This window comes from Hevea brasiliensis, chromosome 14 (assembly GCF_030052815.1).
Source record: "Hevea brasiliensis isolate MT/VB/25A 57/8 chromosome 14, ASM3005281v1, whole genome shotgun sequence".
Taxonomy (NCBI): domain Eukaryota; kingdom Viridiplantae; phylum Streptophyta; class Magnoliopsida; order Malpighiales; family Euphorbiaceae; genus Hevea; species Hevea brasiliensis.
In genome coordinates this window covers 90,372,885-90,395,250 of record NC_079506.1, presented here as the reverse complement: position 1 = coordinate 90,395,250, position 22,366 = coordinate 90,372,885, and the positions used below count along the sequence as shown (strand labels likewise).

The window sequence follows — 22,366 nt, the reverse complement described above, 5'->3', positions numbered from 1 at the left end:
TAAAAATAAATAACTTATGAGAAAGAATTTAAAATTATTAGTCAACATTGGAATAAATCATTTCAAAAAAAAAATGCATACATTGGTTTAAAAATAATAAAAAATCTTAATTAGTAAAAATAAAATTATAAAAACTTTTTTCAATGATGGTGTTGTGAATTTGAATTTTAGATTTTTTAGTTTCTTTTGTATTCAGAAAAATGTCTAAATCCATCTTTTGCTATTGTTTACTGGGATAGAGATATTTTTATGCATGATGAAGGATATGATTATAGTGGAGATTCATCAACGGTCATTACTATTGGTGGTCGAATGGATCTTGATATTGTAGGTATGAAAATAGTCCATAGCATTAGACTTACTGTTGGACGAGAATTTATATTGAAAATCTTATTCAGACAATCCATATTAAGGGATGGTGTAGTGAAATGGGATTGCATGAGGTTAAAAAATGATGACGATGTCAATATAATATTTAATCTGATTGATGAAATTAGAGTGTGTGGGGAGGGGGGCGTGAGGCGAAATATTGGTGGAGTCACAATGGTCTCACTTAAGTACCACCTCCTTAGACAACATTTCCTAGACATGTACTTCATATAATCCTAATAGAATCAAACCACTGGTAAGTATCATCTTCTCATAACACTACCACGGTACTAAGGATTTATGCCACGAAGGCATAGATAGACAGGAGTCACCACCCGGATAATAACATGGACATATTCAGTGTTTCTTTCGAGGGTCATGGCTGGCAACTTACTCCTTGCAGAGTTTCCACAACCGTCATTACCATAGCCCAATGTCTAGGTTTGGGATAGTGGGTACGTAAGGGGAAGGTGTTAGGCACCCCTTACGCCTGGTCTAACCTCATTAATTCGAGTGCCAGTCCTCTACTAATGTTTCTAAAAGTCTTGTTTATCATTCCTTTATTAAACTTCATCCTAAAAAATGTAATTCTAATCCTACACACGCAAGTAATTCACAAAAGGGTTGTTGTTTACACACAATTTTCATGCACAAGTAATTCCTATCTATGGGGTTGCTAATTATTTAAATGATATTTACCAGATGATTAAAATTAATTTATTATTGAGAATTTAATTTACAAACAAATTTAATTTCAAATAACCCTATGTTTCTATTTAACCTAATTAATTAATTTTTACCAAGTTACCCTAAGAATAATTGAACTAAGTTAATTATGTACATGTGTAATTTATTCTAATATCACATAAGGCCCAAACAATCACAACCTAATAAAGATTTCTAACATGCAAATTTATTTTACAATTACCAAGTATTAAATTAAATTTATTTTACATGCCAATGTTAGTTTAATTTACAAACAAGATTAATTTTAATTTACAAAGTATTTATTTAAATTAATTACATGCAAAAGTCAGTTAAATTAAAAACAAAGTTAATTTTAATTTACCAAATAAAAGTTCTATTATTATTACAATTTCATGCCAATGGTTATTCGAGAAGTCTAGAGCTACTTACCTGTTGGTAAATGCAGTTGCCATTGGGGCAAGCTACCCTTAAAAAAGGGTATTCTCTTCTAGTATGGCAATGATATCCCTGGCTTACTCCCGTTTAGCTACATATAAGCTCCACGCAAATGCCCTCTTTGGTACTTACCTTAGGGCTACTTACCAATTTTGTTTGTAATAAAAAAATAAAGAAACTAAAGAAAATAAAAGAAATAAAGAAAATATTAATAACAATTTACATTGGATTCTAACTCTAGTCTCCTAAAGGGTTAAGATTCCTAATTAGTTACAACTACCTAATGGTCTAAGTCTTCTAACATGATCCAAACACTTCATAACACTTCTTGAATTAAAAGCACATAGAAAAATAGATCAAATATCAATTAAAACCCAAGAAAATACAAGAACATACATAAATATACAATTTCCAAATTCTGGCAGATTAACGGTAGTCAGAAATCCGATTTTTTAAAAATAGTTAGACATGCCTAAAAATCATAAAAAAAATTACAGAAGATAGCCTACATATCATGCAAGATCATAAAATTTATAAATCAAACAAAATCCTAGCCGAATGGTCTACATAAATCGTAACTTTTCTAAGTAACAGAATCATACTACTTTTTTTGTAAAATTCATAACTCATTAACCACAACAGATATGAATGCAAAACTAATTGAAAAAGATTCATAAGATTCTGAAATTAATTTTAGACACTAGATTTACACAAAAATATTAAGAAACAAGGGAGATATGGGCTCTACAAGTCCGATATTCTGCAAATCGGATTTTACAGGAACCCTAACTTCAAACAGCCATAACTTACAAAATATTAAAGCTTTTTTAGTGATTCTTGAGTCTAAAATTAATAGAATTTCGTGTAGAATTCGAATATAATTTTTACAAATTTTTTGCAGATTCAGAAAATAACAAAAATAATAAAAATATAAGAGATAGAAAACTAAATATGTGCAGAGTTGTGTATCCCCTCAAATTAAACATGATTACATGATCTATATGAACATATAAAATAAATTAAAAACAAGAAACATAGAATTAAACACTACATGGCATAGATCTTGAAAAGAAAATAAAAGAACTAACCTTTAAGAAATATCGCTAGAAAAAAAAGAAGAACTAAAAGAATTTTGGTTTTTCCTCTCTTTTATTTTTTTTTTCTTCTCCTCCACCCCTTTTTCCTCCTTTTTTCTTTTTCTCTTTTTCCTCCTCTCCTTTTTTTTTTTTTTATCAGTGGGGTATTTATAGGGTTTTGGGAGAGAGGTGTGATAGGGTTTGGAGTCCTAGGGTGATAAAGTTCAGATAACTTAAACAACTAGGATTGCAGAATTTGGGTGAGACTGAGATATGGATGAGGTGTTTCAACCAATAGAAAGAGAGGGAAAGGGGTTGGCATCAATAGGGAGTGAGGAAGAGGTGTGGTATGGTTTGAAGTCCTAGTGTGTTAAGGTTCAGATAACTTAAACAACTAGGATTGAGGAATTTGGGTGAGACTGGGATATGGGTGAGGTGTTCTAACCAATAGGAAGAGAGGGATTGAGAAAAAGATATTTTCTTATTTTAATTTTAAAAAAATAATAATAAATTAAATGGGTCTTATTTAAAATTTCTAACTAGGCTTTCTTAGGCCCATGGCTCCCAATTAAACTCAATTAGGTCCATTTAAGAACTACCCATATCAAATTTAAACAAAACAAAATTTTATTTAAATTAAATTAATTTCCCAAAAAGCATATTATTTATTTATTTATTTATTTCAAGATCATGCCATGAAATTAATAATTCAGTTCCATGCCTTCAATTATATCTTACAGTCATACAATTTTTCATCATCAGGTTTCCCACGGCCTCAATGCACATACTCATCACAAAATAAGGGTCTACAGTTTGCCCCCCACTTTGGCGAAAGTTGAAATCAATGCGAAAGCATTGCTCAAGTTTCGTCAAAGTGAAACTCAAATTTCTAATAACTATGAAACATTGGCTATGAGGATCAAGTATATCTTGCTTGGCCGACATACTCTATGTTATGAGACTAGCTATGGTCTCATAACAGTAATAACTGTGTCATGTGAAAATTGAATGCATCTTGCTCTGTTGATACACTCTGTGTCATAAGACTAGCTACGGTCTCATGACAATGGCAACTGTGTGATTTGAAACGTTTTTGATTCGTATTTAGGACCGCAGTCCTAAACTACCTATGTATCCCCCTCGCTATCCTGAGGAAGAATCAGACCCACTCGTAGTTCGACACTTGAAACTGTGGTGATGCATATTTTTCTACGCCTTACACACCTACAGGTGACATGTTGATGCATGTTCTTTTACGCCTTACACAACTATGCCATGTGCCCTAAACAACGTCTAAGGACTTACTAAAAAACATCTGTCATGAAATGTTATGGGTTCTTATTTAGGACCGCAATCCTAAACTACCTACGTATCCCCCTTGCTATCCTGAGGAAGAATCAGACCCTCTCGTAGTTCGACACTTGAAACTGTGGTGATGCATGTTCTTTTACACCTTACACACCTACAAGTGACACGTTGATGAGTGTTCTTCTATGCCTTACACAACTATGCCATATGTCCTAAACAATGTCTAAGAACTTACCAAAAAATATCTATCATGAAATGTTGGGAGTTCGTATTTAGGACCGCGGTCCTAAACTACCTACGTATCCCCCTCGCTATCCTGAAGAAGAATCAGACCCCCTCGTAGTTCGACACTTGAAACTGTGGTGATGCATGTTCTTCTATGCCTTACACACCTACAGGTGACATATTGATGCATGTTCTTTTATGCATTACACAACTATGTCGTGCACCCTAAACAATGTCTAAGGACTTACCAAAAAACATCTATTTTATGATTTGAAAAAATTGGGATGATTGGGTCTCAAAACTTGTTTTGCTATTTTATGCTTCTTGTATGCTACTTCCTATCATGGGCATGCTGATTTTACTAGAGATTCTAAAAAAACTTAGTCCTCTGGGGGACCTCTTTTTGCAAAAACTTTCTTATAACCTCAAATTTTTTGAGAAGAATTGTTCACCAAAAAAGACTTCCTTAAGGTCACAATACAATTTCGCTCTGATTTTTCTTTTTCTTCTCTCCTCCCATGGTTTCTGCCTTGACTCATTTCTCTTCCATGAACTCTATTCTTTGTGCCCTAACTTTTGCCTGAAATGCTCTTTCGAGTTTTCATTTCAGCGGGCTTGCTCTAACTTTTGCCTAAGCAGCCCTTTCGGGTTTTCCACTTAGCGAGCTCTCTTTTTTTCTTTTCTTTTTCTTTTTCTTTTTCTCTTTTTTTTTTTGAAATTAGACAATCACCAGGGCATTCATATCAAGCACCTATTCTGTCATGCTCACAAGACATAGATTAAATCAAAACAATGCTGTTCAATTATCTAATCATTTAATGTATCCCTTGTAACACCCTAGGCAAATCCCACATCGACAAAACACGGGAGAGATGCTCGGTTTATAAGTTGGTGGTTCGTAACCCCTATTAACGCGTTTTAAAACCGTGAGGGCTTCAGTCCAGAGTGGACAATATCACTAGTGGGCCGGGCCATTACATTTGTGGTATCAGAGCCGCTCCGCGTGCAACCTTGAGCGATGGTGGGGCAAACCTCAGCGAGGACGCTGAGTCCCATAAGGGGGGTGGATTGTAACACCCTAGGCAAATCCCACATCGACAAAACACGGGAGAGATGCTGGGTTTATAAGTTGGTGGTTCGTAACCCCTATTAACGCGTTTTAAAACCGTGAGGGCTTCAGTCCAGAGCGGACAATATCACTAGTGGGCCGGGCCATTACATTTGACTAAATGTGACGCCCCTTACCCGTCTATTGTATAGCCGAGCAAGAAGTGCCACATTCGGTGCCGGAGCACCCTATCCTGTCTTGTCATGTCTATTGTAAATTTTAATGTCCTTTAAATCAGGTAATTTACGTGTAGAAAAATTTTTTTTTTATATCTTATTTTTGTGGAGACCCGAACAGATCCTCCTCTGTTTTATTAGCATCTGGCGGGTTCCACTATCACCTGTTAACATATTCATAGTCATCTCACATATTTCCATATCATATTCTCTTTTATCATATCATTCGCAACTATTTATGAGATCTCAAAATGAAGTGTCATCTATTGCATTCATATTGAAATTCATAGATAATAAATTATAAGTTTTCATTTCAAGTCCAAAATAAAATACATCATAAACTAGTAATTACATCATGACTAGACATAATGAACCAAAATACTAGTCTACACATGGGCCCTACCAAAATACAAAAAACTGGTGAGGTGACTCTGATCGGTGGCAGATCTGGTCGGAACTCTGTCCAAATACTACTGTGGCATCACGATCTTGATACCTACGCGATGGAAAACCAACGCGCTAAGCATAACGCTTAGTGGTGGATAATTTATAATAACAATAATTAAACAATTGAATTAATATTTACAAATCATAAATTCTGGGTCTTTTACATTTTTTTTTTATTTACACTTTGGAAACAATTAAAATTATTGGGATCTTTCCTGTTTACTTATTATATATTCAGTATTAATTAATTATTATCAATGCCCAAGAAACCTATAACAAATTATAAAAGCTGGATACACGGGAGTATACGGGTTAGACAGCCATATGTCTACCCTGTATACATCTGTCAGGCACGAGGCCAGCTGTCGGGCATGAGACCCGCTGTCAGGCTTGTAAAGCCAGAAATAAAGTAGGCACAATGGCCAATAAGAAGGCATATAGCCTGTAGAACAATCATATCAGACATATATTGTCAGTTCATGATTTGCTCTGTAAGCAGTACTTCTATCTGTGGTCCCTAATTGGTATACCAATTTATCCAAACTAAATAAATAAGTCTAAGTATACTATGGGCAATTAAACATTTTTAATTATTTTAGCACTATTCACTGTTACTATTTTCTAGTACTGTTCATTGGTACCATTAATTTCATATTAATGGGACATTAGTCCCAATTTACATATTCATATCATTTTTAATATTTAATTATCCTTATGAGTATTTTAATTATCATATATAGCATTTTTCCCATGAACCTTTCTTTAGGTTCATGTTGATGTGTTATATTTATCTAGGAATTTGACTAGGTTAGGATGTCTATTTAGTCACACTTCCTTCATAACAATTGTTCCTCTATGTTTAAACTTGAATTTCAGTTTTTGAATCACTGAATTTGGAGTTATAGAATTCAAGTTATGGTCAAAATACCATAACTGGTCCCTTTGCCTCTAAGCTGTCCAGAATTTACAATTTTTAGTCAATAAACTTTGACCAGTCATTTGATCATTTTATTGTCATTTTTAGACTTAGGTTCCTTCACAAGATATGTTCCTCTATGTCTTAGGGACTCCCAGGTACAATTTCATAATTTTTCAAGCTTGGTATAGTGAGTTATAGTCAGAGTGTTAACCTGGACTCTCAGTCCTATAACGGCAATAACCAACTTCAGGGCAGTATGTTTGACCCTCTTTTTAGGGTCTTTACACTTAGAATTTGGCAAAGGTGTCTAAATCAATATTGTAGCCCTAAGTATCATGTTTCTAGATCATATTGGCAAATCTCAAATGGAATTTCCTAGTGGGAGTTATGGCCAAATGAACACACAGGTATCAAATGGCATTCTGGGTTCAACTTAACATTTTCTAGATTTCAATTCCTAACTTTGGCTAATATTTTCCCTAGGATGCAATGGTTTCTAGAGTTTGGTCAAAACATAAAAATTGTTGTGCTATGTCTTATAAAACTTTTGGCACTAGTTTCACTCAATTTGCAGCTTTGGAGACCAAGTTATGGCATTTTTGCCAAAACTGGTCAAGCATACCAAAGGAACAGTATTTTGGACAATTTCTGGGTTGGCAGTTTTAGTGACTCAACTTGTGCTAACAATTTGATTTGGTTAAAAGCAAAAATGGGTTAAGTGGTCTTCATGAAAAGTGTAGCCCTATGTCTAAACTTTCCATTGGTAAAATTTTAGGTCATTTGGACCAGTATAGAGAGAGTTATGACCAAATGAACACGTACTGTTCATTTGGTCATTTTTTGGGTTGGCAGTTTCAGTGACCCAACTTGTGCTAACAATTTGAATTGGTTAAAGGAAAAACTGGGTTAATTGGTCTTCATGAAAAGTGTAGCCCTATGTCTAAACTTTCCATTGGTAAAATTTTAGGTCATTTGGACCAGTACAGAGAGAGTTATGACCAAATGAACACGTACTGTTCATTTGATCATTTTCTGGGTTGGCAGTTTCAGTGACTCGGCTTGTGCTAACAATTTGAATTTGTTAAAGGCAAAACTGGGTTAAGTGGTCTTCATGAAAAGTGTAGCTCCATGAGTAAAATTTTAGGTCATTTGGACCAGTATAGAGAGAGTTATGACCAAATGAACACATACTGTTCATTTGGTCATTTTCTGGGTTGGGTGCAGGGAAATCCGAATTTGGGCAGTATTTAGGTCAAGTTTTGGACATAATTTGGGCATGGTTTCTTCATGGAAAATGGGCTATTTTGGGTCTAGTTTCACCTCCAATTGGCCTCATACCAATTGGGGTCACACAATTTTATTTATGGTCTAAAATGTACACTGCCCTCAACAAACATAACCTGCAGAAAATTGACACTTCCAAAACTCAATCTCCTCCAACTTCCTTATTTCAATTTGCATGCAATACACTTCTATAAGCAACAATCTCATCCCAATAGGTCAATTTCAACATTTTACACAAAGTCCTCAACATTTACACAAACCCTAGTTTTCAAAGTTTCAAATTTACACAAACACTACACAATCAAACACCCAAACATTTCAACTAATTATACATTCTCATGAAACCATTTTTCATCACTTAAAAGCAATAAACTTCAAGTTCCATGGTTGCCAAAATTCAAGGGTTCTTTCCTCTAGATTTTCTTTTTGTTTTAATGGTATTTATGCTTAGCTAAACATGCTTTTCATGTTAAATAAAGAGAAGAAGAGGGATTAGTGCACTAACCTCTTGTAACCCACTTCAAACTTTAATCTTTCTTCTTTTTATGGGTATCTAAAGCTTCCTTATGGTGTGGGCTAAATTTTTTGTGAAGGGGTCCATGGGTTTTGGGGAGGAGAAAGCTTGGAAAATCAAGCTTTAAGAAGAACAAAAATGGAGGGAGAGAGCCCCCATGGTGGACGGCAAGGAGAGAGAGAGAGAGAGAGAAGAGGGAAGAAGAAGATGGTTAGTGGGGTTTTGTCTCTTGTGGGTATTTATATATATACATTTATGTGTACTTTATTGTTTTTAAATTTCATAAATCTATTTCCTTTCTTTTCTTTTCTTTCCTTTCTTTTCTTTTCTTTCATTTTCTTTTCTTCTTCTTTCTCTTCTAATTTTTCAATTTCAAATTCATAAAATTAATTTATGTTAATTATTCTATTTCCAAATTTTAATTTGACATTTAAGTCAAAATTCACCTCTAGGGGTGAAATGACCAAAATGCCTTTCATGGTGCTCATCGGATTATTTTTATTTTTTTATACCGATTAATAAATTCTCTAAATTTTAATTTATTTTTCTCAAAATTTTTCCTATATTTTTTTAATATTTATTTCATTAATTTATGCCTCCTCGCTATAGTTTAAGTGTAGTTCCAGACATCCTGACTGTCCGAACAGACATTAGTTGTCGGAATAGTAAAATGTATGGACTACCTACGGTGAGGGCGTTACATCCCTTAAGACACAAACATTCACAATCATAATTAAATAAAACCTATTACTGGTTAATGCAATAAAAACTTCTTTATCTATTCAAGTACACCATTACTCCCTCTTACATTTAGTTTTACCAAATTTTCAACCTTCCAAAGTTAGAAATAAGCTTTCATAACCTGCTGAATGACATTTTCAGGTTTTCCATCCAGATCTTCTCTCATCTCTCCTTTTGCCTAGACCACCTTTTGCAGATTTTCAATCTAGTATTTTTTTTTTGCTTTTCTTCTTTTTTTTTTCTTTAACCCTTACTTTTGCCTAGACCGCCTTTTATAGATTTTCAGCCTAGCGGGCCTATCTCACTCAAAGTACCATTTGAGCCTGTCTAAATTGACTGGTTCTTGAAATTCATTCCCATCTAGGTCTGATATTCTTACTGTGGTAAGATCTTATTGACTATGTATGGACCACTCTAGCTTGGGTAAACCTTCCTCTTAAATCAAAAGGGATGGGCCGAGCTTGTTGCAAAACCATGTCTCCCTCTTTGATCTTTCTTGGCTTCACCTTCTTATTAAAGGCTCTAGCTATCTTCCTCTGATAAGCCTACATACGATACAAGGCTCACATCCTCTTTTCATCAATCAAAGCTAGTTCCTCATATCTCTTCTAGGCCCACTCATTTTCTAGGATCTTAGCTTCTAACATCACTCTTAAGGATTTGACCTCTTGCTTAATGGATAGCACTACTTTAGTCCCATACACTAAAGAGAATGGGGTTGCTCTCGTGGATGTCCTTGTAGTACTACGATAACCTTGAAGAACATAAATGAGTTTTTCAGGCTAATCCTTATATGTTTCGAACATTTTTTTTTTCAACTAGAACCTTTCCATTCATATGGGGACCACACATTCCTGCATGTACTTCTTTCATTATTTGCTCAGCCTATTTTTCTATCACACATAAGAGTTTGTAGAATTGTTGATGTGGCCCAACCGCAAGTGCACAGGTCGTACAAGTAATATAGAAAAGATATCGTTCCCACGAGAAGTTGTGTTAATGATTGAATTTTTGATATAAAATTCTGACTAATTTGAACTATTTTTGAAATTAAAGCAATAAATTGATGGATATTGAAGTATGAATTCTATGTGTGTAAAATTAATAATCTATTCAACAATGTAGAGATTTAACTAAATTTGCATCAAATTAAAATAAGCAAATTGAAATATGGAAAGATTTAAATTGGCAAGTAATTAAATTCAATTAGAAATTAACAATGATAAAAAGGCGATTCCGGAGTTCGGGATTTCATATTCAAGCTATTTTGGGATTTTTAAATTAGTTATCCAATCTTGTGGAACTTACGGGTTTTAAGGAGATTAATTCTTAAATCCTTTGAATACCCTTTGGAGTGGGACAAAGAGTGTTTTAATCAATCTAATCCTACTTTTGTGGAGTTAGAATTAATTAAGACCCATTAAGTTCCTTAATTAATCTGTAAATCCTCTTAATCCTTAGTCTATTTCTAGATCTAAGTTAATTAAGTTCAATTTCTTGATTATCTATCACAAGGCTTTCTCCTTTCGGTGCCTCAACCATGGATTAAGAACATCAATTAATGGGATCCTACACTAAGCATGTCATTAAGCACACAAGAAATGGATAAAACTCATTAAGACCACAAAATATGGATTACCCAATCAAAATCCACAAAATATCTCAAACATTACATCTCTTACTCCAGAATCAAAGAAAACTACTCACTATCCATAATATTTACAAGATATTCTGAGTTAATGTGGAAATAAAGCTTTAATCTGAGCTAAGAACTAAGAAACCCAATACTAGAAAGGTAGAAAATATGCAAGAAAGGAAAGAAATCTCCAAATCTGGTTGGAAATGGTGTGGGAGACGATTTTGACTCTTCAGCTGCTACCCTATCCTTTTCCTTTTCTTCCTCTCTTTCTTCCCCCCCTTTCTAAAATGAGATAAGGGGCTATTTATCATTTTTTTCTGACATGGAGCCCTAAAATGGTGTGTTTGAGGTGTGATTTTCTGAGAGAATCTTCTGCCAGCTCATCAATGAAGTCTTTGTGGGACTGCATAAGTGGACTGCATAAGTTATGCAGTCCCTTATTCAGTTTTTGGCTGATTTTGGCTCTCTTGTGCGAAACTGCATGAGCAAGGTGCAAGACTGCATAGGTTATGCACAATTCTGTGAGGTTGCATAAGGGAGGCACGAATCTGTATAAGTTATGCGGCAACTTATGCAGATTTCGGCAAGTGCTTGGGACAGGTTCTTCTCCTTATGCAGAACTGCATAACTTATGCGGCAAGTTATGCGCAATTTGGCCAATGCATATTACAACTTTGAAACTTGTTTTTGGCATCTTTGGCTGTAGAAATTACTCCTCAATGACAAAATTTCTTTTTAGTCCTTCAAAAACACCATTTTTCCTACAAAACAAAGTAAAAATTACAAATTAATCCAAAAAGTGGCAATTATGAAAAACTATCTAAATGACTAATGAAATTAGCTAAAAGTAATTAATAATCAAGTAAAATGGCTATGAAATTAAACCTAAATGACTATGCAAGATGTATGCATCAAATACCCCCAAACTCGAGCTTTTTCTTGTCCTCAAGCAAACTTTAAAATGTAATACAATTTTTAGGGGTGCCTTATCCAAAGAGCTATGAAAATCACCTATTAAAGTAACTTAACAAACCTTTAGCCATACCAACAATCCATATACTCATCCTTCAAAATACAAAGAATCTAATGCTTATCCAAGCTTTCACCGCTTAGCCATCAAGTCAATTATCATTCAAAATTCCCAAACCAACCAATCAAAAGAGAGAGTCATGCTCAAAAGGAATTCTAGGACAATCAATAGTCAAAGTACCTCTATATAGAATGATGGAATTAAATGAATGAATGGATAATTTTTCAATCTCATAGGCAAATTCCCTACTCCTATCTCCACTAATGTAGCAAATACTATCAAGAGATCAAAGGTCTTTTTAGGGATGTAATGGGGCCATAGGGTTCAAAATGAGGCTAAGAAGAAAAAGGGGTAAAAAGGATTCAAAGCATGAGAATATTTTCAATCTTGACAACATAAGGTACACTTCTTATTTTATTATTATTTATTTTATTTTATTTTATTTTATTTTATATATATATGGAGGAGAGAAATACGCAATGAGAATTGTCAAGTGCTAGCATAATTTACAAAACACATAAAAGTGGAGGGACATTTTGATACTTTAAACTTGTATCTTGCATTTTCTTTTGATGATTTTCCCTAAAAATGCCACCCCCAAACTCATTCCCTTTAATACTTTGGGTGGATTTCTTTCAATTTGAATGACAATAATGAAAAGCACATAGACTAGCACTTTTACAAGATGACAAGCATTTTTTCTCCCTTTTATTGTATTTTTTTTTCTTTTCTTTTCTTTTTCTCTCTTTTTTTTTTTATCTTTATGTACCTAATATTATAAATAATTATTCTCATGAAAAGGGTTGGAGTGTTTGGTTCATTGGCTAGGTAGCAATAAGGGTTTCAAGAAAAATTAGGAATAAAAAGGCTCAAAGGGGCTTGCAAGGGTCAATTTTAATTAGGAAAAGGGCTAAAGGTTTAAAATGAGAAGGTTTAAATCAAAGAATGCCTAATCATCTCTCTTTTCAAGTACAAGCTGGTATTTCGCCTTGAAAGGTTTAGAAAATTTGTTCTAGGATTGGTGAGACATCATTTGACTACCTTATATCTAATATCTCCCTCTAAACACTCCAATCTCTAAAGGACTAGTTGGGTGGCTTTTTGGCTAAGAAGATATAGGCAAGGGATAGACACTTCAAAACTTTGCACCTCTTAGGAAACTTTCAATCCACAAACCCAACTAAAGGTAAGTCAAATCACTCTCATAGGCAACTTTTCAATACTCAAGGGATTTGGCAAAAGATTTTAATGCATGATGCATGATTCCTAAAAATGAGCAATGCATTAACTAAATGGAGGAAATCTATTTGTGTGCAATGTGTACAATTTCTAAGTGATGTATAATGTGTGTGTAAATGTGTTATGTATATGTATGTATGGATGTATATGTAAAATATTTACAATATATGTAAATGGAATGGGATGAGATGTTCCTATACTCAACATGTGCAAAATGTAGCAAAAATCAAAATGTACACCCCTAAACTCAAAATTGGACATTGTCCTCAATGTCTTAAGCAGGGCAGCATTAAAACTCAAAGGAAAGAAGAATATCCAGGAATTGTTAAATTTAAGAGCAAAAAGAAAGAGTTACCTGGTATAGAGTATATGAGAATTCAAGAGATAATGGTGATGCATAAGAAGCTGCACAGGTTATGCAGAATAAAATCTTTGTCTGAAGCAGTGCATAAGGAGGGTGCATAAGCTGTGCAGTTCTGCATGAGTGGCATAAAGGACTGCACAGGTTATGCAGAATATGTGCATAAGGGGATTCACAGCCTATGCAGTATATTCAAAAGCTGCTACATGATGATGTAGCAAGGAAAAATGTGCACCAGTAGAAGCATGCAAATATATACAGTGTATGGACAAGTATGCACAAAAGGGCAGTAAAGACAATGAGAATCAATGAAAAACTAATGGAATAGCCATCCGATAGAACTTTAAGAAAAACAGAATTCAAAGCAAACTAAAATTTTTTCAACATATCCACAAAGAAAAACTCCTAGAAGTTTGAACAAAAGCAAAATAAAAACTAATCTAATTCTATTGTCTTGCCCTTGTCCAAAGATGCTGCTAAAGGACTGGTTGGAGCTTGCTGCTGTCGAAGTGATGGTTCTGGAGGAGGTGATGGAGGTGGAGGTGGCATGCCTAGAGAAACCATGAGCTGCTTCATCATCTCTTTTAATTCTTTCTGCTTATCTCTGGTTTCCATGACAAAATCAAAGAGTTGATCATGACGATCCTTGAGGGTATCAAGACCAGTTTCAAGCTTCCTATCCACAAAATATATATCATCACTAAGCCTTTCAAGATAGGTGAATAAGGCTTTAGTGTTGAAGGGAGGAGGTGCTATGGATGAAGAGGGTCCAGCTGCAGAAGGTGTAGGCTGTGCAGAATCTGCTGGGATGTCCTGTGCAAACTGAGTGAGTGGTGTAGGTTCAGTAGAATGCTGTTGGACTGGTGGGACAGATTGTGCCTCTGGTTGTGCAGTGGGTCCTGTGTCTGCTGCTGGTTGTGCAGTGTCAGAAGGTGGCAAACTGAATCCAGTTTTGGATAGGTGTGTAGCATCAAAATATAAAGTGTCTGAAAGTGCTGGTAGAGGATGCTCTTCCGGATTAAAACCAAAATGCTTAGCTATAACAGTTATGAGCCCACCCATGACAATGTCACCTATGGATTTGGTAGCAATATGTAACACATGCTCACAAAAGAAGTAACCAGGAGAAACTTTGACTTTGTGAAAAGCACACCATAGCATGAACAATTCAGATTTTCCAACAGCACCAGAACTAGTCCCTCTGCCTAAGATAATGCTAGCATTAAGCCTATGGATAAATCTAAGTGCAGGGTCTAGTATTTGAGAGGTCTTGGATCTGCCAGCAGAAAAACTCTGAGGTTGGTTTGTGATAATCCTCCAAAACTGAGTAGCATTCCAAACACCTTTATTTGCTACCTCTACCCCTGTATATGGTACCCTAAATAGTCCATCAATTGCAAACCCAAAAATGCTATGAAATTGGTCTAATGATAGCTCTCTATTTTTCCCCAAACACCTAAACTTCATAATTGGTTTGTAATCTATCTCATGCAATTTCAGAGTAGCAAAAAATGAGGAAATAAATTCCAAAACTAGAGCTGGATAAATTAGTTCTTGCTTATGCACAAATTCCATCCAACCCAAACCATCAAGGTAGGCAACAACATTATCAAATAAACCAACTGATTGGAGGGCCTCTGCAGAAATGTACCTTGTGGGTTGCACCTTCCTGTCCTTAAGTCTCTTAAAGGTTGCCTTGTGAGCTACATCAAGAAGGGGCCAAGGTAGTTTAGATACCTGTGTTGTTGCTGAAGTTTGCTATTTGCTAGAAGAGGGTGATTTGGCTTGTGGGGTAGAGGTAGAAAGCCAACCCCATGTCGTGTGGAGGCTGAAGTTTTGGGGTTTTTGGGTGGAGGCTCTGATAATGGAGTGGTAGGTGGTTCTTTGCGTTTTGTGAGAGGTGGTGCAGAAGCCATGGGTCGGGTAGATTTCGACCGGATTTTCCTCTTATAGGTGGCTATGGGAGGTGGTGGAGGGGTTTGTTGTGGAGGCGAATCGGGGTTGGGGGGCCGCATTGCCAAGGGTGAGACTTGGAAAGGGGAGGTTTGAGGGGAACGAGGAGGCGATTCCATGGGGTTACGACGATGGAAATGGAAGAGGTGATGGAGAAAGTAAAAGAGGCAGAGCGGCGTTAGGGTAAAGGGCGGCGAAAAGAGGAGTGGAGAAGAAGAGGAAGAGTAATGCCGGGATAAATGGATGTGGGGGGGAAAGGCGTGAACAGAAAAGACGGGAAGTGGGAGGTGGGAAAGTGCCGAAAATTTTTTTGATTTGCACAGGACTTGTGTAAAACTGCATAAGGGGAGAATGAGTGTGCATAAGTTATGCACTCTCTTATGCAGGTTTCGGCTGAAAAAGAAGTGCAGAAAATGTGGTCATGCAAATGTGCATAAGCCGTGCACTCCCTTATGCAAGTCTTGGCAGGTTTTGGATTTCCAGAAAAGTTAGTCATGCGGAAAGTGCATAAGCTATGTGCTCCCTTATGCAAGTCTCGGCAGGTTTTGGATTTCCAGAAAGTGTGGTCATGCGGAAGTGCATAAGCTATGCGCTCCCTTATGCAAGTCTCGGCAGGTTTTGAATTTCCAGAAAGTGTCGTCATGCGGAAGTGCATAAGCTATGCGCTCCCTTATGCAGATTGCAGCAGAGATGAAAAATGGCAAAAATTGTGGTTATGCAGGATTGCATAAGTTATGCAGTTACTTATGCACAATTCAATAAGATTGAGATTGAAATTGAAAATGATTTGCAAGTGTGAAAAATACCCTAGAATGAAGAAATATAATTCTATGAAGCATAAATCATGAGAAATTGTCACCAAAAACACATCAATATATACAAAATCCATCAAAATTGCATCATGCAAGCTTGTAGAAGTGAGTTCTGCATAAGAGGCATTTGTGAATCATGCCATTTCAATTCAAATTCTGCAAATCAACATTTAGCACATTAAGACTCAATAAAATCTGCATAAAGTTGTATCTATCCACAAATGAGAATGGACTCCCCAAGTTATGCCAAGAAAATGCAGTATGTCCACCTTGAATCTCACAACCCAAATGAGCTCAAAACTACAAAAATGACCCACTTACCATCATATTAACATGATAAGCACAAATACTTAAAAGTTACACACCCAACCTCACAAAGAAACATATGCCATGTGCTGCAGACCCTTCTTTGCTGAAAATTGCATTTTTCTGCATAAACCAAGAAGCAAATCTGCACAGGTTATGCAGTAAGAATAAATCAATCTTGAGAGAGTTGAAGGACAAAATATCAGATTAAGAGTCACTCCCTAGCAGTTCACTAACCTTCCTCCATTGAAATACATCTACAAGGGACAAGATTCAACAATGTCAAAAGTTGAATTTGGGGAGATTTAAGATAAAAACAAAAGCAATGTAAATAAAAGTAAATCAACAAAAGCAAGATAAAAGAACTTGGGATGCCTCCCAAGAGGGCTAATTTATAGTCCTTAACTGGACTCTTCATGCATTTCACTAAAAAGAGGTGAGGGATTGGAGAGCTTGTAACAGTTTGCTCCCTTTATTGGGTCTCCAGTTATGTAATGTTTTAATCTATGCCCATTGACCTTAAAATTCCCAGATTTTTCACTCCAAATTTCAATTGCTCCATAAGGGAAAACCTTAGAAACTCTATATGGACCAGTCCACCTTGATTTAAGTTTTCTAGGGAACAATTTCAATTTTGAGTTGAACAACAAAACTGAATCACCTTCTTTAAATTCCTTTTTCCTAAGATGCTTATCATGCCAAACTTTAGTTCTTTCTTTATAAATACGGGCACTTTCATAGGCATCCATCCTCAATTCTTCAAGCTCATTAAGTTGCAAAAGCCTTTTCTCACCAGCTTACTTAAGATCAAAATTCAAGGTCTGAATGGCCCAATATGCTCTATGTTTTAGCTCCACAGGTAAATGACAAGGCTTACCATACACCAACCTAAAGGGAGTAGTTCCTATAGGGGTTTTGTAAGCAGTCCTATATGCCCATAAAGCATCATCTAGTTTGACAGACCAATCTTTCTGGGAATTGCTCACTGTTTTCTCCAAGATATGTTTGAGTTCTCTGTTAGAAATTTCAACTTTTCCTGAAGTTTGAGGATGGTATGGGGTAACTATCTTGTGCACTATACCATACTTCCTCATTAAGTTCTCAAATTGTTTATTGCAAAAATATGAACCCCCATCACTAATTACAGCCCTTGGAGCTCCAAATCTACTCAAGATAAATTTTTTCAAGAATTTCACTACCACTTTAGCATCATTAGTTGGAGTTGCAATAGCTTCCACCCACTTTGACACATAGTCAACTCCAACTAGAATGTATTTATTACCATATGAAGGAGGAAATGGCCCCATAAAATCTATTCCCCAGACATCGAATAGTTCTATTTCAAGAATATCATTTAGGGGCATTTGATCTCTTTTTGACAAATTTCCACTCCTTTGACATTTATCACATTCTAACACAAATTTCCTCACATCCTTAAAAAGATTTGGCCAAAAGAAACCAGCCTGCAAAATTTTACTAGCTATTTTAGAGATTCCAAAATGTCCTCCATAATCAGAAGCATGGCAATGATGCATAACACTCTGTGTCTCCTCATCAGGAATACATCTTCTTATTAAACCATCACAACATCTCCTAAAGAGTAAAGGATCATCCCATCTATAAAATTTTACCTCATGCAAAAACTTTTTCTTTTATTGCCATGTCATTCCTAGAGGTAAAACTCCACAAGATAAATAATTCACCAAGTCTGCATACCAAGGTAGTTTAGCAACAAGAGAGAAAAGTTGTTCATCCAAGAAAAACTCATCAATAGGGACTTCATCCATTTCTTCATCATCCAATTTCAACCTACTAAGATTATCCGCAACTACATTTTCAGCTCCCTTCTTATCTCTAATCTCCAAATCAAACTCTTGTAGCATCAGAATCCACCTAATGAGCCTAGGTTTAGCCTCCTTTTTACGGAGTAAATACCTGATAGCAGCATGATCTGAAAATATAACCACCTTTGAATCAATAATGTAAGGTCTGAACTTTTCCAATGCAAAGACAATTGCTAAGAATTCCTTTTCAGTTGTTGCATAATTTGTTTAAGCCTCATCCAATGTTCTACTAGCATAATAAATAGCATAAGCCCTTTTGTCTTTTCTTTGACCAAGAACAGCTCCAATTGCATAGTTGCTAGCATCACACATAATTTCAAAAGGTAGGCTCCAATCTGGCGGTTGAATGATTGGTGCAGTGATAAGAGCTTGCTTCAACCTACAAAAGGCATCCAAACACTCTTGGTCAAATACAAATGGTATGTCATGACTTAACAAATTAGACAAATGTTTGGCTATTTTAGAAAAATCCTTGATAAAGCGTTTGTAGAACCCGGCATGTCCTAGAAAACTTCGAATTCCTTTGACATTGGTAGGAGGAGCCATCTTCTCTATCACCTCAACCTTGGCTTTATCAACCTTTATTCCTCTGTTAGACACCAAATGTCCAAGCACTATCCCTTCCTGGACCATGAAATGATACTTTTCCCAGTTTAACACAAGGTCAGTATCTGCACATCGCTGCAAAACTTTAGAAAGGTTAGCCAAACATATGTCAAATGAAGATCCATAAACAGAAAAGTCATCCATAAAAACCTCCATTATATCTTCAATGAAATCTGAGAAGATTGCCATCATGCATCTTTGAAAAGTGGCTGGTGCATTACACAACCCAAATGGCATCCTCCTATAAGTGAAGGTTCCATATGGACAAGTAAAAGTGGTTTTCTCTTGATCATTTGGATGGATAGGGATTTGAAAAAATCCTGAATACCCATCTAAATAGCAAAAATAAGAATGCCTAGCCAATCTTTCTAACATTTGATCAATGAAGGGAAGTGGAAAATGATCTTTTCTAGTGGCAATATTTAATTTTCTGTAATCTATGCACATTCGCCAACTAGTCACTGTTCTGGTAGGAATTAATTCATTATTTTCATTTTTGACAACTGTCATTCCACCTTTTTTTGGGACAACATGTACTGGACTCACCCAAGTACTGTCTGAGATAGGATATATGATCCCTGCATCAAGCAACTTCAAAATTTCCTTTTTAACAACTTCTTTCATATTTGGGTTCAACTTCCTCTGATGTTCAATAGATGGCTTACAATTTTCTTTCAAAATAATTCTGTGCATGCAAAAGTGTGGGCTTATTCCCTTAATGTCATCTATGGTATATCCTAAAACTTTCCTAAATTGCCTCAACACTCTTAACAACTTATCAGCCTCTAAGGTACTCAAGTTTGCATTTACAATTACTGGATAAGTGTTATTGGTGCCAAGAAATTCATACCTGAGCTGAGAAGGAAGTTGCTTAAGTTCTACCTTAGGTGCATCTTCTTCCTTGAATGATGGTTGCTTAGATTCTACTATTCCCTTTTGTGTGAGTTGAAAAACTGGAGCAGAAATGAATGGTGGACTTCCCTCTAAATGTTGAGCATATGCAGCCACATGAGGGTTGTCATAGTCTATGCCTCCTCCATGAACCAAGCAATTTTCAAGTGGATCTTCCGGATATCTCTTTCTGAAGTGTTCTTCAACCAGCTCATCAATGATATCAATTCTCAAACAAGTATCAGCTTCAGAATGATGCTTCTTCATAGTGTTATTAATATTGAAAACCAATTGATCTTCACCAACTCTAAGAGTCAATTTTTCTCCCTTAACATCAATCAATGCTCCTGCTGTAGCTAGAAAGGGCCTTCCCAAGATAATTGGGATATTAGAATCCTCTTTCATGTCTAAGATGACAAAGTCAACAGGTATATAGAACTTCCCAACCTTCAGAGGCACATTCTCCAAAATCCCTTCAGGATACTTAATTAATCTGTCAGCTAACTGAAGAGAAATGTGGGTTGGCTTAAGATCTCCCATATTGAGCTTCTCATAAATGGAGAGGGGCATAAGGCTAACACTAGCCCCTAAATCACATAAAGCTTTTGTAGAATATGATTCCCCAATGTGGCATGGAATTGAAAAACTCCATGGATCCTTGAGCTTTGGAGGAAGTTTCTTTTGGAGGATAGCACTGCATTCTTCTGTCAAAGCTACAGTCTCATGGTCTTCAAGTTTCCTCTTGTTTGAGAGAATTTCTTTTAAGAATTTTGCATAAGAGGGCATTTGTGAAAGAGCATCAATAAAAGGCACATTTATGTATAGCTTCTTCAAAACCTCTAAGAACTTTCCAAATTGCTTATCAAGCTTGGCTTTTTGAAATCTTTGTGGAAAGGGAAGTTGTGGTTTGTAAGGCTCTGGAGGTATATACTTCTCTTCCTTCTCTTCAATTTCTCTTTACATTTTTCTGCACTTTCTTTCTCACTTTCTTGTTTTTCACTCTCATCAGTTTCTTTCTCATTTTCTCTCTTCTCACTATTTTCACTTTTCTCATTTTTTTTCACTCTTCTCATTATTTATAACTTTCCCACTTCTTAAAGTAATAGCTTGACACTGCTCTCTTGGGTTTTCTAGTTGACTTGGAAGTTTTCTAAAAGACTTGGTACCTGAGGAAGATGCTTGTTGTGCAATCTGATTTTCCAACATTCTGTTATGTGTTTGCATCTGTTCTAGCCTTGCTTTCATCTCTCTCATCTCTTCATCATGCTTAGTTTGGTTAGCAAGAATCTGTTGTAATAAAGCTTATGTGGTGGAACTTTGTTCTTGCTGTTTTGGTGGAGGATTCATATTTTTCTGCTGAAAATTAGGCAATGGTTGCCTATTTTGCTGATATGGAATTCCTTGTTGCTGTTGTGGTTAAAATTCTGATTTGGAACTTGACTTTGCTGATTTCCCCATGAAAAGTTGGGATGATTCCTCCAAGTTGGATTATAAGTTTGAGAGTAAGAATTTCCCATTTGTTTGTTTCCATAATTAACAACATATGCAGCTTGCTCTCTATAGTCTATTCCACAGCTGGTAGTTCCCTCTGCATAAGCAACTTGTTGTGAACTTCTAGATGATGATGATGAACTAACCAACATACTTAAATCTTCCATCTTCTTAGCCAAAACATTTGTAAGTGCATCAAACTTTGCATTAATCATGTTGAATGGATCAAGGTCATACATTCCAGCAGTTTGCCTTTTTTGAGTTGGAGCTGGTCCTCTTGGACTACTCCAAAGATGAGTATTCTTTGCAATTTTCTCCAATAGCTCATAAGCTTCATCTTCATGCTTCATAATAAATTCTCCTCCTGTTTGAGCATCAATAATCCCTCTAATTGCAGGAGTAACATTGGTGTAAAAATTCTGATTTATCATCCATTTTGGAATGGCATGATGTGGGCATTGTCTCTCTAATTCCTTCCATCTCATCCATGATTCATAGAGAGTTTCATCTTCTCTTGGTCTAAAAGCTGTCATTTGATTCCTCAATTCTTGAGTTTTTCCAGGTGGAAAATATTGTTCAAGAAATGCATCAGTGAGTTGCTCCCAATTTGTAATGGAGTTGTGAGGTAAGGAATCAAGCCAATCCAATGCTCTATCTTTCAAAGAGAATGGGAATAGCTTCAATCTTGCTGCATCATCAGACACTCCAGGTTGTTTTTGCATATCACAAATCATAGCAAACTTCTTTAGATGTGTGTGTGGATTTTCAGAAGGATGTCCCCCAAATTGGGAATTTTGAATCATTTGAAGAACTCCAAAATCCATCTTGTAACTATTTGCATCAATTCTTGGTCTTGCTATGCTCTCTCTCAAATCATCAAAACG

At 35.8% G+C, this 22,366-nt stretch overlaps 1 non-coding gene across 1 annotated transcript; it reads left to right on the top strand.

The window, feature by feature from the left end:
- The first annotated feature begins 21,923 nt into the window (after positions 1 to 21,923).
- On the top strand, positions 21,924 to 22,030 carry LOC131173510 (small nucleolar RNA R71). Its single transcript, XR_009143826.1, has one exon. It is a non-coding gene; the product is annotated as a small nucleolar RNA R71 (small nucleolar RNA).
- The last annotated feature ends 336 nt before the right edge of the window (positions 22,031 to 22,366 follow it).